General features: G+C 37.0%; 1 protein-coding gene across 1 annotated transcript in view; it reads left to right on the top strand.

Annotated features, from left to right (window-relative positions):
- The first annotated feature begins 5 nt into the window (after positions 1 to 5).
- The window catches only part of NIPBL (NIPBL, cohesin loading factor), a 165,227-nt gene continuing 151,032 nt past the window's right edge, over positions 6 to 14,200 (top strand). The window contains exon 1 of the mRNA XM_009285164.1: positions 6 to 84. The gene's annotated coding sequence lies outside the window, so the exon portion shown is untranslated. The remainder of the gene's footprint in view (positions 85 to 14,200) is intronic.

The raw sequence follows: 14,200 nt of genomic DNA, 5'->3' as shown, positions 1-14,200 counted from the left end.
GGCAGCTCCTCTGAGGAGGGAGGGGGGCGGATTTCTCTCCCCCTCTCTCGGATTCTCGTTGGATTCAGACGCCGATTTGCTCAGGTAATCCCCCCTCCTTGTCTCCCCTTCCCCTCCCTGCCCTCTCCAGCAGCGGGCCGGGCCTCCCAGCCCAGGCGGCCCAGCACTGCCGGGAGCAGAGGGGATTAGCTGTTATCCGGGGTAGAGGGGAATAAGTGGCAACCGGAGGTGTTTATTTCGCAGCCCCCTTTCCTGCTCGCTCGGGTCTGGCGGAGGAGATTGGTTCCTCCCGGGCTGCCGGGAGGCCCAGGCCCGGTGGAGAGCGCAGGCCCGCCGGCCAGCGCCTTTACTCCAGCTCGGGGATTAGAAAGGCGAAGCGGCTTCTCAGTGACAGGCCTCAACCCGGAGAGGAGTAGGAGGAGGAGGAAACAATACAATTAGCCGCAAATGTGCACTGATCCTTTGCCATATTTACAACTTCACCAGGGCAAGGAAGGAAGGTCCCAGCGCAGACAGCCCTCTGAAGTGGGGAAGGAGTAAGAGGAGGAATAGGGGAAGAGAGACAATGTAAATACCCAGGAACAAAAATACCACCTCTCTTCGCTGTTGCCTTCTCCTTCTAACCAACTGCGTTCTGAACATTCAAAAGTTCGAATGCACATGGATTTATAACGTGCAGAGGTTTAATCTCTAAATAATATAGCGATTGATTAGTGTGTTAATCACTTAGTATATTTATAGCATAAAACTAGCACTTGTGGGATGATTGACACGACACAGACACCTGCAGACCTAGGAAATACAGATAGGCAAGCATATTGTATCAGGTACTCCACACAATCTCAGTGTCTATGTTCTGTATACATTACAGGAATATGTGCTAAATTCAGAAGAATACTATTTTATGCTTCTAACAAACAGAAAATGGGAGAGGGATCGTGTGTAAAGTGCTGCGTGTATGACATTTAAGAGACCAAGGTTAAGATGAGATTTTACCCAAAGTACTTGAGAATCAAACGTAAATTTGATTAAGTGAAAAGTGAGGAATGCTTAAAAAGTGTCATCCTTTCTTGTCAGGCCATATCACTTTGAGATCCTGAGGTTGTTATTGGCTGTTTTTGTCCATGATGTTTGAATATGTAATTAGGTGTCATTTTAACAGGTCAAATGTGTTTTGTAAATGACTGTTGATTAAGTGTCAGGTCTTTATAAATAAATGGTGGCTAATTTACAGTAAAGTAAATCTCGGATTTATGTGTAGTAGAGTTGAGAGTGTTACTAAAAATTGAGGTAGATTTAAAACAGACACTCGGTGAACTAATAAAAATACTGCTACAGAAATTACATAATTGAGAGAATTTTAAGATACAAAGTTTCATCTTTCATATAGAAAGGAAATTTGTAAATGGCAAACAAGTATCAACATTACATAATTTGTCTATTTTTCAGCAGGTTTTTTAGTTGTTCAGGCAGATCTGTTGTAATAATAAGTGGTTAATGTATCTAATAGAGTAACTTTCTGGTGTATTGTGTTTAGAGTCTTATAATAAAACTGTGCTATCGTGCCTCCGAGTGCCCTGATACATGTTTGAAAGGGTGAAGTTAATATAGCTGTCACGTAGAAGGCGTGTTTTTAATGCTGTAAATCCGTGTAGTAGTCAGTAGCGTGTCCGTGATTTGTATTGGTCAGGGAGCAGTTTGAATTTTAAAAAGCCTGAAGATCCTGCTGAGCCCCAATCCCGGCCTCCCTCCCTCCCACTAATCTCCCATTCCTGTCTTTGTGCTGCCTGGTCCTGTTAGACACTGTTTGCAACAGGGCCTCAGGCCTACGTGCGTGGAGAGGAACCATTTACACTTCGAAAAAGCAGCTTTTTATTTTTAAACTTTGTGAATTGCAGAGGGAGCCACTAGTTGTCTCTAACTGTCCCTATCTCAGAGCGTAGCAGCAGAATTGCTGTTTTCTTTTGGTTCGTAGCATGCGTAGAGGCCGAGTGTAACTCTGCTTTACAGGAAAGAAAGGACTGTGCAGAAGTAGTTGTAGTTCTTGGGTAGTTTTCATCATCAGGAAGCGACATTAGCTCTAGTGTTTCTTTCGTCGTCTGTTTCAAACAGCTCTGGTTTTAACAAAAATGGGTTTGTTAAGCTAGCAGCAGTGAACTTCTCTGACTTATTTTTCATTTAAGGAGGTCTGTTTTAAATATACCAGATATGAGCAGGAAATGAGCTACTGTAGTTATGTAGTTCCTGTCAAGTTTATCTTGCCAGGGTTGTGTTTACGGTGCCTTTTTTTTTTTAATCAGAAAGCATGCACTTTTCTGGTATGAAAAATAGGCATATTTATAGGGCGAAATTTAAGATGCTGTCTATTTGTGATTTGTAATGAGTTTCTTGGTTTTGTTCTTCTGAGCCATATGTGATTAATCCTGAATTAGTTGCTTTATCACAGTTTATGTAGTTGTAAATTTTTTTTATCTCAGAAAAATGTATTTACAATACAGAAATATTTAATGTGGAAATGTTTATAAGATGACTTATTTTTGGTTTAGATTGTATTTTTTAGCACATTTGAGTGTGTGTGTGAAGCAGGACTATGTCACTTTGATACTACTTTTTCCCTAATGTTAGGAGTTTATACTGGTCCACTGTTCATCACAACAGCTAGGTGCTTAAAGAGGATGTAGTTATTTTATTCATGTTATAGAAATACAAAATTAATTTTTCTTACAATGTTATTTTAACTGAAAGAGGAAAATGCTTTCTGCCTTGTACATTTTGAATTTGTTTCCTGTGTACAGGTTTTATTTCTTTTTTTTCCTTTCAAGTTCTTAAATATTTTACCTGAAGTTAGTCCAACAAAAAAATCTTTCCCTGAAGCCCTTTGCTGTCTTTTAAAGCTGTTTTTATACTTTTTAAAAATAAAGACATAGAACAGGCATACAATAAAATAATTTATTTTTTACATTTGAAGTGTTTAAATTTTGATTTAGGAGAAACAGAACAGGATCAGAGAAGCAAAATTATATCACTAAAACCCTTTGCAGATCCCTATTCTACATAAGAGCACAGGTACCCCTGTGCAACCTTATTGCATGTTTGAGGCTCCATATACATTAATGTTCATATGATAGTCATTTCCTTGGGATAGAACCACATTTTTTTTGTTGTGTTTGTATGATCATTAAGGTAATGCAGCCTTAATCTTAAATGTTTCATGTATATATATTCTTCTACAATATATATAAACTACATTTTGAAGGATACTAGATGAAAAATAGTCAAAGTGTGAATTGATTTCAGCCAGGGATTGGTATAACAAGTTTCCTATTGCAAATTTCTGTGTGTTCAGCAGCAAGTGTGATACTTTTATGTGTATATTATATTACAAAGTGTTATAGTCAAGATACTGAATTTATATTAACATTTCATAAATGTTGCACAAGAAATTTAAAGTTAGTGGATAATTGCTGCAACTAGAAAGAAAAAAATACACTTCTATTCTGAATATCTAGACCTAGGAAAGAAATTAAGTCTTCAAATTCAGAAATTTATGCTTTCTACAAATTATTCTAGAGGGATGTATAATATTCATGAATGTGTGGACGCTTTGAAAACAATTATGGGCATACTTAATTGGAAAAATATGAGTAGTGATAGCTTTAGAATTTGGTGTCTGGTAGGTATGAGGTGGGTCATCCAGTGTTAGCGTAGCTATTTAGTGTCACAAAATACATCACTAGAAATATTTAACATTTGAAAAAAATGGCCATTTCAGTATGTTACTGCTTATTTTCAATCTTGCTTTTTGTATGCCTTTATTAGAAGTAGTACAGGTTAAGTTAGCTTCTGATTTTGAATCATCAGTAGTAATGAACACTCAGTTGCACAGAGATACCTACAAGGAAATGCTTGAAATTGGTGATACCTGTGTATTATTGTTACAATAATGTACAATAATGATCCTTTTTAATAATCAAAAAAGGAAGTCCTTTTGAAACGACAACTGTTAAAGGGTTGTATTCTAAAAACCTTTAATATAATTCATCTGTATTTGTGTGTTTATTTTCTTACTGTTACAAGCATACTTCTTAGTAGCTGATCCTGACCCCCAAAGTACGGGTGAGAGAAGTGCTTTATGTTGACATCTGCTGCACTCCAGGAGTGAGGATATTGTGCAGGACCTATGATTTGTGTCTCACTTCCTGTCCCTAATGTTCACTATGGAAAATCTCACTAGGAAAATGGAGGGGAGAAAGGATTTTGGCCCAACTGTATGTAGAAACTAAAAGGAATTCCAGTCAAATTGAACGTGGTTGTTGATACTGTACTTCAAGGTGACTACTTGGTTTACACAAATAACTTAAAAAAAAAAAAAACAACAAACCAAACATGAACATTGAAGACAATTTTTCATGTTAAAGTCAGAAAAAATGCTAGAAAAGTTCATTTTTATGGCCTTTAGTATTTCTATCCATTAGTTTTAAGTGGTTTTCCAATCAGAGATCTCAAAATTCTTTATATGGGTAGATATTTTAATTTTTCAGATTATTGCTGTGGTTTGATTTGAAGCACTTTGTTTTTTGTAGGAGTGTGTATGTGTAGACATGTAATGCGTTTCAGAGGAACAGTGTCAAAAAACGCTAGGCTGCAAAGTAATGTACTCAGATAAGGAAACGGCAGACTAAGATTACAGGAAAACAAACATAATCCAGCCCCCTTCTCCAGACGCTGGGCCTTTAACTACATTGTTGTATTCCCCCTTATCCTCGCAGCCCCAATTCAATGCCTCGTACAGTGCATGGGAAATGCCAGCTGACTGGTATACTGTTATAACCTAACTTATGTATTTGTTTTCCTTTGTCATTCAGTGTGCAGTCTGCTGCCTTATTACCTGCTGTATACATCCAAATCTTTAATGAATGCTGAAGTGTTTTCATCTGTTAATTTGTAGGAATTACCTCAAAATAAATATCTGCACTTCACAAACGTTAGAGAACTTTTTTTTTTTGCACATCTGTAAAATATTATTTCCATTTTACAGGTGGAAGACTGAAACTGAGTCAAAATAGTGAGTTTTAAAAGTGCTTATAAATCTTGTGTAATTTGACATGCTTTATTCTTCAGATTTTTAGAGTTGCTTTACAGCACTTGGTAAGTTCATAACACTGTTTTCTTTGAATTTATTTGTGGTTGAGAGTGCACTGCATTTCAACATATCAGGCTCACTGCTTCTCATGCTGGATCCCTAAGAAATATAGAATGGGTTTTCACTGATGGCCTTAAACATCTATTAAGTTTCAGCTGCCTTGATCATGCCAACATCTGGAAAAGAATAGATTTCCTGTCCTGAAAAATTCAGAAGAATCACCCTCCATATTGTGAAGAAACCAAAATCTCTTAAGGTTTATCAGGAAGAACAGAGACAACAACTAGATAATAACCCAAATCCCGCAAGTAATTAAATGGCTTGCCTGCAATATTGGAGTCAGAGATTCAAAATGTTACTGTGTTAACTTCCAGCAGGAACTAGCAACCCTGGAGGGTATCCTAAGCATTGGTTATTGGCTGTAAGGGATAAAACTCTGCCTCTTAAACTGATAATTGTTGCAGTTGATGTAAACTGGTTGAACGGAAACCTCTGCAGCCTAGTGGTCAGACCATTTCATTGCGATGTCAGTCTGTTGTCCAGCTGCTATATGGCTCTGTTAGGAAAGCAAGACCGTTCTGAGGTGTAGTAAGTGCATTCCTAGCCAGAACACTGCTTTTGGGATCTAGGAAGTCCAGGTCCAAATGCCTAATCTGTATTGGGCAGAGAAGTTCTTGAACTTTTTTCTCCCCATATGGTTTTTTATGTCCCAGAGGCTGTGAGTATATTACGGAACAGGTAGAATAAGTAGTGCTCAGTCTTTTCTTGTTTCCTTTTTTTCTTTCTATCTTTACTTGTGATGGAAGTTTTCTGTGAAAATAAGTGTGGTTTGGTTTTTTTTTAAAGAAGAGTTGCTTTTTATAAATGGCATTTTCCAGCAAAATATCTCTTGGATGGGAAACTGTTTTTAATCAATTGGATTTATTAACTATGTTTTACTCAAATTCCCTAGTAAAAAACTGTAATTTCCCACAGAAGGCATCTCCTTTTACTCTGTAACTCTGATTTGTTTTGTGACATATGTCATGTGCCATATATGAGGCAGAGATCCTGTGAATAACAAAAACCAGTATATGATCATTTAATGAATGACTATCATCATGCACAAGGGACTGAATTGAAGGTGTAAGCAACCATAATTCTGACATTTCGCAATACTTCAATGCTTGATTTTATAGTACTAACCTTTTTTCTTTTTTTTAAATATAATGTAATTGATCAAGCTTCTTGAATGTAAACGTGTCTGTGATAGTGCAACCCGTATCTCTCATGTTTGAGCTAACAATCTCTCCTCTGTGTTCACCAGCTACTCCAAAAGGATGAGGTTACAAATACTATGTCTCTGAAATTTTGTTTTCAAGTCTTAGGTTTTAAGAGAGACACAGTCCCCTTTTCTTGCATGTTATTTTCCATTCAGTTACATTGCTTTCTCTTTTTCTTCAGATATGCTTGCTGGATATTAAGGATGGGGTGAAAAATTTAGAGAGCCCTCGTCATAAGCTACCTTAGTGCCTGCAGAAAAAATAATCTGGAAGCTGCTTTTTGTAGTCTAAAAGCTGGGAAAATTTCGATAAGGCTCTAATAAGACTGTGGTGAGAACTCATGGGGAGCACTTTGTGGAGACCTAAAATCAGTTTAACTTCATGGTTTTTTTGTTTCTGCAGTGTACACTTCAGTGTATCTGATTAAAATTTGGCAGTTACAAGGAATTGAAACATTGCTTTACAGAGTCGACTTTAAGAATGGATGTTGCTCCCTGCTTGTTTTATGTAGATAGGACTGGTAGTGACTCCTCTCAGCTTCCTGACACTATTTGAAGGCACTGATTTTTACTTCTGACTTTGCTAAACTTCAGTCATTTGGGCCGAAATCTTCCATGCTGGGTCACTGTCCTTTAATGACTGATTCTTTTAATAAAACTTAAAGCCAAAATAGTTCACTGGCTCCTAAGTGTCATGCTAGAGAAAAAAAAGTTTAAAAATTATTTCTGACCTTTTCTTCAAGTAATTGGAACACTCCCATTCTTTGGGAAAAGAATTTCAAATTTGAGAGTGAGGTGACTTTTTGCATTAGGGTTGTGTATTTTGTTGCCATTTGAAAACCTGTCAAAAAATGGGGCAAGTTATTAATGTCTGAAAAATTATCTGCCTTCTCTGATTGTAGGCATTAATGTTGAAAGATTTTGTATGCACAAGAGGACTTGCCTAATAAGTGCAGTTCTAAGCAGTGAGATGTGGTACAGACTCTTAATTTCTGGTGTCCATTCCCTGCTTATCCATAGTGCTGATGCGTCTGAATGTGGAAAAGACAAGAACTGAGGTTGCAGGTGGCTGGAAGGGTGAACACATGGAGGAGAAGACTGGTGGACTGGAACCAGACTTACACAGGATGGGGAGGGAATGGGAGTTTGAAGGGCGGGAATTGGGAGGACTGGTAGGAGCTTGGAGTTCGTAAGGAAGTAATGACTGAACTGTGAGGACTGGATAAAGAACCTGGTGGGACAGATACAGGTGTCCTTAGTGAAGATACAGGACGAGCTGTGAAATGGCAAGAAGCCAAGGCAGAAGGGTACTTTGGAATTGGGTGTACAGTCAAGGGAAGCAGTTCAGGGATGGGAATGGGTAGGAAGTACATACTGAGAGAGGCCAGAGGGGGGAAGAAGAACAAATTGCCTGAGAAGCCAGAAGTACCAAACAAGGATTGACTGGGCAAAGAAGCATTATTTCACACACAGGAATTCATTGTTTAAATTGTCTTTTTTTGTTTTTTTAAACTGAGGAAATCACATTGTAAAAAAAAAAAAACAACTTAGAAATGTGGAGTACTTCTTGTAAGAGCAAATGATAGGGAATTCTGTAGTTCAGATTACCTGTGTAGTCTGCATTTGACGTCTTTGTGAAGGCATTGTGGTAGTCTTTCAGTCTGTCATCACTTTTTTTTCTTACAACAGGATGCCTATTTCACTGGCTGCATGGAATGAATGTAGCCTCCTTAATGGAGGTTGTTTTGTTGTTTTTTTTTTTATAAAAACACAACAGGTTATATTAATGTCTCCTAGGATTGTCCTTAGATATTGTTGATTCTGCCTTGGGGAAAGGGATAGACTCTTGAGTTTGCTTCCAATCCTGTCCTTTATGACTAAGTATTTTGATTTTTCTTTCGTGTTCAATGTGTAGTCCTTTGCCTTAATCACTTCACATCATTAAGCCCTGCTCCAGAGATAGAACTCTTAATTTCCTTACAGGCTTTTCTGTGTCATGGATTGTAATATTGAAATGCTGCACAAATACTTACTTTTTAAATGTTTGTGAGGAGAGTATGTGATCATGCAAGTTGGGAACTGAGATGCAAAAGTTGGTCTTTATAACTTCGGAAGTCTAACTGGAGCAACTGTAGGACCTGACTTTTAAATTAACTTGAATTTTTTTTCATCATAATGTGTGTGATAATATTAGAACAGATTTTGTTAATTTTGGTTACAAATATGACTAATCGGTGCTTCTTCAAATTAGGCTTTGGAGCATGCAGGAAAAAAGGAACACAGAAATATTTACCATTAGTAACAGAAACAGAAAGAGATTCCCAAGAGTGGCATTTTTCTGTTTCCTGCTGTCTGATCTGCAGCCTCTTTCCCTTCATACTTATCTTTCATTTTTACTTGAAGTTGGAGCATCATGTATACAACAGACCTTACAGCCTTATGAATAGCCTCTGATTCATTTCTAGTGCAGATCTCTCCTGTAAGCTTAATGAAGATTGGCCTGGGGGTGGGAGAGGAATGTTACACAATTATATAATCCAAGGACTGTGTCAGAATTCTTGAGCGCAAGGGGCATTTCTTAACTTTTGATTGACTTTGTAGATGTGATCTTTCAGCCTGTGGGATCCTGGGTGTGGGATTTCCTGGTAGAAGTCTAGAAAGCTTTGAGTTGATACACAGAAAAAGTAATGTTTGAGTATTTGTTGATGTCCACTTTTCCATGTTGAGTGTTCTGTTTTAGAGGGGGTTTTTTAAGTTGGATCTTCAACATTTTTGATGATACAGATTTTAACATATGGAAATGCATTTAATATAATATCTATTTAAGCATTGCCTTGTAAACCAGAATTTTTTATCTTGATTTCTACATCATAAAAAGGAATTGGAGTGAGATCAAAAAGGGACTTCATTGTTGTAATACTGCTGTTGAACAGGTCAGCCCTTGAGTGTCAATCAAAAGTTTGTGATGTGTGAGCGTGCAAAATGGAACTCACAGCTGTGGTGCTGAGTAAGGGATCCATATTGGTTAGTCAATAGAAAACATTGGAGAGATTTTTACCTCCTGAAAGAGAGTTTAAATCAATTTATTTGATAATCATAATCTCTCTTGCAGGCTTTTTCCCTGTTCTAATTAATTTTCTTTGCACTGTGATGTAGTACTCCTTCGACAAAAGGAGAAGGGAATGCTCACTACCCATAAAATCTTAGAGCCAGTTGAAGATTCTAATGGATAGTGACAAATGCATGTTTGAACCTTGTGCTAGTGAGGAGGATTTTAGAATCTGTGTGTCTGATATCCTGAGCAAGTGCCCTTCCTCTGTCCCACCAAGATTTTGAGTGAAGGGTTGGAGGCAGTGGCTAGTACGCAGTGCAAAGTAATCAGTTTTGTGTGTTAGGCATGTTCAAAGCATGTGTATGACTGGACTTTCCTACTCCGAAGATCTTGCCCAGGCTTAGGTGTAAAACAGGTGTTGAGCTGCTTAGTTCTGCAAAAATAGTGGCAGTTCTGATATACACTGAAGCAAAGCTGTAGGTGAACTTTCCTCGTGATAATTTAGGTGACTAATGGCTTGGAGGGTTGTAGGAACATACTGTGCACTCTAGTGTCACTATTATAAAAGATTATTTAGAGTTACGGCTCTGTATATTTACTCACTGGAGTAATTCCCTCTGGTTCTATCTAGCATGATGTAAAGTTTGGTCATGTTATTTACAGAAATAGATCATTTATTTTTACCATGGAAAATATCATTAAAATATTTGAGGAATTGCAATTAAAAAATGGTATGGTTTAAAAACTGTTCTGTCTAGTTTTCTCTAAATATTACTACATAAATAAGCCATCATAATACTGGAAGGTAAACATTCTCAGTTTTCACATCACACTGTAGTCTTAGCCTGCAACCTGGAGAAAGAATAATGAAAGCTGCTGATTTAATTTAGTGCCATGCTAAATGATTATATTGAATTAGTAGACTTCAGAATAGGAATTCTCTCTTTTTCTGTAAATGTTTGTGTTTATTCCTGACAAATCCTTTTTCTAGGCTCAGAGTAGACATACGATGGCATGGGATTAAGCGAATTCTTAATCACATCTTGATAAATAACTAGTCAATGAAGTCTTACAAAAAGCTCTGTAGATGGACTTCTGAGGATTCAACATAACTGGTTAAGTCCTGATAATTTGAAGTTACTGCATGCTCAGCTACAATGAATGTTCAATTGTGTATATGTAGCCTGTGGAAATTGCACATAACTTGATTTAATTTAACCCTGTTTCATTGCTGGCTAAGGAAGGTTGAATTAGTTTGCATTTTCATGGGCTAAGTGTATATGCACAATTATTGAAAGTCAGTTGACGCACCGTAACTTGAGAGTCTGGGCTAATCAACCTGCCCAAATGTGGCTGATACTCCGTGTAACCCTACGTGAATTTTGGGAGAGAACAGTATTTGTCTGAAACAAAGCTGTTGAAGGTCTCCTACCTGCAACTAGTTACTGAAACAGGTGTAAATTTGAACAAGTGTTTTGGGAAAGACAGGAAAAATAGGTGAAATCTCATTGTAAAATACACTAATTTTGAAATCCTGTTAGAAGATATCATAAAACTCGTTATAGATGTAAGCAGATAACTATTTTAAACAAGAACAGAAAAACCTCATCAGTTTTATGATGATGAAGCTTACACGCTTATGCTATTTTGTAATGAAAACCAAACAAAAATTAAAAGATAGACGTACTTTAGTTTTAAAGGTGACCCTATAGAAATAGCATCAGTTACCAAAGACATTAAATTTGCTGTACAAAACTTTGAGATTTTATTAGTAAAATGACATTCACCTTGATAGAATTCAGTTTAGTTTCATGTGCATGATTATGATGAATAAATAATCTGTAAATCAAGTTACATACAGGTTCATTAATGGGGTTGTGTGTCAAATAATGCTTTAAAGTTATACTTCTGCGAATGGATTGCCTTCAGTGGGTTTACACAGGTATAATTACTTGAAACTGATGGATATCAACATACTTGCTTCCTGAAATAAGTTAGAATTTCAGTTGGACTTTAAATAGCTTAGTCCCTAAATGTTAGGGTATTCAAATACAGTGATATATTTATTCACTGAACTCAATTATTATAGTAATAAATAGTCTTGGTGCACATGAGACTACTTAAGAAGCTTTTTTGTTGTTCTTTAAATAATATATAATAATTTTGTAGATTAGATTTACCCCATTAAGACCAATGGTAGCTTTAATGATTCTGTCATAGTTACTTAGTCTTGTTCTGTGGTTAATTTGGGTTTTGTCACAATAATTGTTAAGCATTTTATGAATCTTTGTAAGTTAAAGATGTTTGTATTTTGGGGGGATGAGGTGGGGGTGGGTTGTGGCCTGGAGTGCTAATTGCTAAGATGTAGTGGTAGGCTCCCACTTGTGATTTCTTTGCAATAACTATCTGAACTCCGAACATAGTTTAATAAATTCAACACTCAATGTAGCTTACTAACATACTCACCAGTGGTCTGTTAATGTAGATGTTAATTAGCTTCAGTTAACTTGAAAGATTTTTTTTGTAATCACCTGTGTAAAAGGTTTATATATATGATTGGGTGATAGCTCAGATACTTGTCCACTGAAAGGCACAGAGTCATTTTTGAAAATTTGCCTTAAAATCTTTCAGAAATAAGAAATACCTACTTGACAGCCAGTGTCTTAAAAGATCTAGAAGAGGATGTTTGCTGTAAGTAAACAGTAGGAATAATTAGCAGTGGGGGGAGCTCAAGTTCCTTGTAATATGAACCTGGAAAACACAAATGTAAATGAATATTGGATTATGTGACATAGCAGTTTAGTACTATACAGAATACTACTGTCAGTATAAATTTGTGTCTCAGACATAAATATTATCATGTGTGCCAAAGCATGCAGACAATAATGTCAAACATGTGGCCTGGGAAGGCCACTTGTGGTTCTACAGGCTCTAATTTATGGTCTCCCATGGCAACTGTTAAAGAGAAAAAAGGATTATGAATTGAGATGTGTCCCTGGATCATGTCCTGTGAGTTTAATGTGAAGAGTTTAAGATATTTTTTTGCAGAGGTAAACAGCCTGTTGCCACAGGAACAGATCTTTTCCTTGTTGCTGCTACTTAGATGCTCTCCTCTCAATTGTATATTTTATCACAGAGGTTGGTAGTAAGATAGCAATTACACTACTGGTAAACAGGACAGACACCCAGTAGTTTGGCAGCCTGGATAAATAGCTAGCAAAGGACAGTGTCCCTACCTGTATAGCGTGTCGGCATCCGGTGTAAAAAGGAAAGACTGAGAACCAGCTACTCCTTATTGCTACTTTAGTGTACATGTCAGTCTTGATGCAAGTTTAAGGTAGTTGAAGCTTGATCCATTTCAGCTGCTTCTGGTTTCTGTTCAAATGGCATGTGAATGAAACTAGAAGGGTATCATGCTTCATTTTTAATGCTGCTGTATTGCCAGAACATTCCCATAAAGATGTGTAGCCTCTGGGTCTCCTTTGTGCTAAAGTAATTTCCGGTTTGGAAAAAAAGCAAATTGAGTCTATTCCTTCTACAATAGCAAAGCTGCAGAGAACTGAGAATCTTCTCCAAAATGAGCCTGTGACTTGTGAAATAATGTTAATGTTTCACACTAGAAAGATTGAGGTGGGTGTTGTCACCTGTATCTCAGGGAAGACTGCAAAGATCAGCTTTAGTGTTCCCTCAAAGGTAGCTACTGCCCTGCAAACACTTATATTTATAGCAGTGCTGTGGTTTACATCTTATGTTGTACATACTCATTTTCATTCATCAGTGAATTATGGTAGGCAAACAGCTATAACTGTATTTTTCTGATAAGAGGGTGACCTGAAATACATAGCACACTTATTGTAGGATATTTTGAAATGTTTAGTTTTTAAGTAATGAAAGGATAATAGTGATAATAATCCAATTTCATTGGGGTTTTTATGTTTTTTCAACATAGGTAAAACTCTTTGTGACACTTCAGATACAACTTTTAAAATCCATCCCCTTGCTAGAAAAAAGGAATACTTCATTGCAAATCGTTGCAGTTCAACAAGTTATGAAAATAAAGTATAAATTCTATTAAAAAATTAAGCATGACTGAGTAATCTAGTCTTCAGTTTGTTTATTAATTTGATTTATCTGCCTGGTCAGTTGTGGTTGTTCATGTACCTGGAGCATATGGACCACAGTTCACCTTTGCCTTAGCAACAGCCAGGACAACAGTGCTGTCTGAATTCTGTAGTAGAAAGCTTCGTATTAAAGTCTCAGAGAAACTGAGGGCTATAATTAGCCCTCTTTTCCACAGTGGTGAGTTTTAGATCCTTAAGAAAAGATGATGGTCGTCATTTGGAATGAAGTGCCTGGAGAATAGTACGTAGAAGATAAGCAGGACATCTGTGGGTTGGATACAGGCAGGGATGGAAGGATTCAGTGTGGATTGTCTTGGCATGATCCTGTGAGGACTAATCTAACCTTCATGGAGCAGTTCTTGGGCCTTCTCCATCTGCCCATAACATAGTCAACTTGGCAGTTCAGTCAGTAACTTGGAACTGTGTCCCTGGCCTAAGACATGCTTCTCTTTTATTTTAGCATATCAGTTTAGAATTTAGAGATGTATTCATAGGATGCACGTGGATTTTTATTTAATCAATAAAATGATATCTGCAACTCGTGGAAATAAAGTTCACAAATGGGAAAATGCAATTTTTGCTGTTTCAGTCATTAATTGATGACCAACTTTCTCATATTGGAA

This window comes from Aptenodytes forsteri, unplaced genomic scaffold (assembly GCF_000699145.1).
Source record: "Aptenodytes forsteri isolate BGI_AS27 unplaced genomic scaffold, ASM69914v1 Scaffold120, whole genome shotgun sequence".
Lineage (NCBI taxonomy): Eukaryota > Metazoa > Chordata > Aves > Sphenisciformes > Spheniscidae > Aptenodytes > Aptenodytes forsteri.
Note: the sequence above shows the minus strand (reverse complement) of the source record. Positions and strands in the feature narration are given on the sequence as shown.